The 4,657-nt window shown below is 29.9% G+C and overlaps 1 long non-coding RNA gene across 1 annotated transcript; it reads left to right on the plus strand.

Moving 5' to 3' along the window:
- Nucleotides 1-284: 284 nt before the first annotated feature.
- LOC139425213 (uncharacterized) lies at nt 285-3,460 on the plus strand. The gene is made up of 2 exons (XR_011636490.1): nt 285-412; nt 3,186-3,460. It is a non-coding gene; the product is annotated as an uncharacterized lncRNA (long non-coding RNA).
- The last annotated feature ends 1,197 nt before the right edge of the window (nt 3,461-4,657 follow it).

The following is a 4,657-nucleotide window of genomic DNA, read 5'->3' on the forward strand; positions in this document are numbered from 1 at the left end:
TGAGGAAGGGATAAACTTCAAAAAAGTTGTTTTGCTTAATGTGATAACATAAAGCCACCGGGTAGGGCAACAAATAATAAAAATGAAAAAATGGAACTGTTTTGTGAGTGAATTCGTAGTGTTGATTAATATTGATCATTCATACTTTCTTTTCATCCAGTAGAAAGAACGGGTATTCAGCTAGTTAAGAAATTAAACAGAATATCAGAATATCAGTACAATCTACTTTTACACATTGTTTTGTAATTTCCTTAAAAAATATTTATTCCTGACTGTTTTAAGAATTTGTGATTGAAGGAACACAAAAATAATTGAAATTTTTCAGCTTTAGTAATTCATGGATTCTTTTATTTCAGAAACATGCAGGCAAAATACATCGTTTTGTTGGTGGCAGTTTTATTAAGTGCATTTGGTAAGATATGAAAAAAAAACATATAATTAGTTTTTTTGTTCTCACACTATCGCTTTTACAAACTTATTATCATTATCATTAATCAAAAGTTATTCAGGGTGATTTATTTTGTACGCACTTTGCATTACGGTTTACTTAATATATTTTCGCTTATTTTATTAATTTATTTGATTTATACAAATTTCATGAAGTTTATAGACATTGCAGTTTTATTTAAGTAAATTTCAGTTATTCTATGGGCATTATGATTTCATTTATATAAATTCCAATACTACTTGGGACACAATATTTTAAATTTTTTAATTTCATTATGGATTTATAAAATGTTCCAAATTCTGGTTTAATTTTTGATTTTCTAACAAAAGTATATAATTAAGGGGACTAACGCTAATAATTATTCAGAATATTGAAAACTGAGTTTCTGGTAATATTTTTAAATTCTCTTAGAAATTAAATCTACTTTTGTAATTAGTATCAAAACTCTTCAGAATTTTGGCTTAATTTTTTTGTTAAAAAATAAGATTTATTTACAGAGAATTTTATTATTTAACAAAACTATGTTCCATGAACCAAGTTTTCACCGCATGCTGATGCCAAGTTAGATCAATTTTAAATATGCATTCTAAAATAAAATTTCATCATTCAGAGTAAGTTAACTGTAGGATTTATTGTACAAAATCATTTGCCACATATTTCTGAAAACTAAATTTTCTTATCCAGTGCTAGACAGCTATGCAACAAACCATTGTACAAATAGTTCAGTTGTTTCTTAAGGTTAAATCTTTAAAATGACAAGCCACATTAAAACAACGACAATAAATAGAACTAGGGGGATTAATTCATTGATTTAATATCAATAAAGTTTTTGAAGTAGCTAAGTTAATATTTAGTTGTTTCGTATAGAGATGGCGCCACACGTTGAATAAGATGACAAGCCACATTATAATATTTAGCGAAGGCTTCTCTACTTCTCTACTATATATATATAAAAATAAGCTTAAGTAATCAAAGATACTTTTTAAAGATGGGAAATAAATATGTAATGCCAATTGTGGCATCACACTCATCGTCCCCTTACCGCCCAAAACATACCCAACACATCGTACCGCCCAAAACAAGTCCAAAGCTTCTCAGCATGCTCCTGTCCAGCCCCCAGGGGGGCGTTATCGCCCCCCGTGAAAAACAATGTTCTTGACTCTGCGCAGCATAACAAATCAAGAATCCAAAATTAAAGCTGATCCGCTGATCCGTCTTCAGGAAGAAAAAAAAAATTATTTTTGAAAGTAGATAAAGAAACTGCAAACTTTTCAGAATCATTTTATAATAGGAAAGGAAATTTTTTTGAAAAAAAGTATTATTATTACGTATTTCTATAAGAAAGTAGCGCACTTTTATGATTTGTAGCGTTTGAAAAATAATGAGTATCCCAAAAAGTAGCGGGTAGCCCAAATTCGATTTTGTGTNTATATATATATATATATAATCATCCAGCTAAGATATAATTATATCCTTCGAATTATTTAGCAAATTAATAAAAGCATATTTTTAATTTTGCTAATTTTCTTTCGTAACAACTCGCGAAATGTTCAACTGGTTAATTCATGTCATAGTCATGGATGAATCATTACAAATAAGGTTGGGTACGCGTTGAACAGCTGACCCAACTCTAAGTTTATAACTATCAAAGTTTATCTCCGCAGCAATGAAATTTTGCAACAAATCCAGAAGACAAGGAAACTCTTGAATCAAGCATTGAGACAAACTAGCCTTCATGAAGGACTTTTTGATGGAATTAACCCTCATTTGCGTTAAACAGAGAAGCAAACCTCGAAAATCTTCCTCAGTTAACTTAAAAGGGGATTCTTACGCATGATCCGTCTACTATTGAGGATATTGTACGTCAGCACTGTGGTTGGTGCGATCCGGGAGCAGAATTCCGATTAACGAAGTACATATGGGATTCAAACCTGGAACAACTTATTGCGAGGCGAACGCTCCTCTGAGTCACGGTGGCTCCCAAAGTGTTGGATTTTTAAAGGCCAAGAGTAATCGGCATGTAGTTATACATTCGTAAGACTGTTCTGTTTCAACAATTTCTGTTTCAACAAAATTAACAATCATTATGAGTGTGGCTGGGAACCGCTGATTAAGCACAGTTTTAAATATTCGCAGTAACAATTAACGCACTACTAATTTCTCCCTCAAATCTATAATTTGACCATATTAAAAATTTAGAAGAAAAGCATATAAATTGTAATTTGTTAAACTGGGAAATTTTTTTAAATGTGAATTAACTCACAGTCGAGAGGGCGAGTCAAGAACTTCATGAAATAAACTAAACAGTCAACAAGGAACGTCTGCTGCTGATTATTGCAAAACAATCTAAAGTGACCGGATGAAGAAACCGGCCCAAAGAAAGCTTTTTATTTTTCATCCAGAATAACTCAAAAATTGAATCTAATTCAAGATGATTTTAACTCTTGCTAAATTAAATGACACTCTCAAATTCATATTTATTTTTGAAATTTTACTTTACTTTAAAGCATGTAAATTAAGTTTTTATTTAAAAAATTCAATATTGTTTGGCGATTTACCTATTCCAATAATTTTTTTGAAAGTAGGTGAAAATGAGTGCATCACTCTTTTTATAATGTAAGAAAAATTAATATTATTTTATTAACAATTCTGTGGAAAGATAATAACCTATTAAAACATTAATATAATTAAAATTGTGTAATTTATCCACTTAAAAATATTTTGTTCTTTATTGTAGCTGCTGTTGCAGTTGATGCAGACCACGGATGTCCTCATGATGAGCCATCGTGTCACAGCTATTGTAGAAGTAATGGATTTGCTTTTGGATGGTGTGGTGGCTTTCTGAACTTTAATTGCAATTGCCATGGTACGCAATAAATCCTCGGATTTGGATTCATTGCGAAATTTTTCTACGTAAAATATGATGTGGCACATCCCAGTTTTATATGATTGGTAATGATGTGCAATTTATAATCAGAATCTCGAAATAAAGTAACATTTTTTTCATTGCAATTTTTGAGATTTTTAAGTTTCATTTCTTAATCAACTATTTTACTTATTATCCTAAATTCGGTAGTCTTAGTACAATTTCTTTCAAACATTCTAGTCTAAATGAATTAATTTCCTGGTGTTTGTAAATCGTATGTCGATCTATACTAGGAATTTGAATAAGTTTTGTATAGTTTATTTACATTTTAAAATCAGAGACTTTTAAAATTAGTGTTTCACATTTAAACCAGAATTTTTCTTTTTAAATTTCTGACTCAAGAAAAGCATATATACTTGTAAATCTGGAAACTGGATTATATATTTCTTCTCATAAAAGGTAAATTTTTCTTGAATTTTCATGTTTTCTAAATATAGTAGGCTCTAAAAATAGACTGTTCAATTCCCTACTTCCCAAGACCTGAAAGTCAGCAATGGGGTGGTATTTTCTTTCACTCTTCTTGGATAGTAATTAAAATGGAAATAGAATTTAAAATTTTCGTGAACTATGACTGGTACAAAAAATTATATAAAAGGAAAATGAATCACGATAGTACAAATTGAATGCAATGAAAAAATAGAAAAGGAAATTTTTTTTTAAAGTTTCCCACTCGTTCGCGCTCGAGTATATTCATACATTCATAGTATTCATAGATTAATTGTACAATTCAGTAACCTGTGAGTTAGCAATGGAGTTAATTGTCTTTTCATTATTCTTTGTCAGTAATTAAAATGATAAGGAGCTAAAGGTTGTCTTGAACTATATTCGGTACAAGAAAAAATGGAAAAATTGAAATAAAAAAAATGAATGGAGAAAAGATCACGATAGTACAAACTGAAAAAAGTAAAAAAAAAAATAGAAAATGGAATTTTTTTTTAAGGTTTCCCACTCGTTTGCGCTTGAGCATATTCATACATTCATAGTATTCATAGACTAATTGTACAATTCAGTAACTTGTAAGACAGTATTGGAGCTAATCAGCTTTTTCTCATTATTCTTAAATGGTAATTAAAATGGTAGGGGGCTTAAAGGTTGTCCTAAACTATGTATGCTGCAGGAATAAAATAAAAAATGCAAACGAAAAAATTGCGATAGTAAAATTTAAAAAAACGGAAAGTAATTTAAAAAAAAAAGTTTACTCCCGTTTGCTACTTGTGATGGTTTCGTGAAATATTGACAACTTGGAAATATCCGATATATTTGAGGCTTACATGTCTATCAAC

The sequence above is a fragment of the Parasteatoda tepidariorum genome, chromosome 3, assembly GCF_043381705.1.
Source record: "Parasteatoda tepidariorum isolate YZ-2023 chromosome 3, CAS_Ptep_4.0, whole genome shotgun sequence".
Classification (NCBI taxonomy): Eukaryota; Metazoa; Arthropoda; class Arachnida; order Araneae; family Theridiidae; genus Parasteatoda; species Parasteatoda tepidariorum.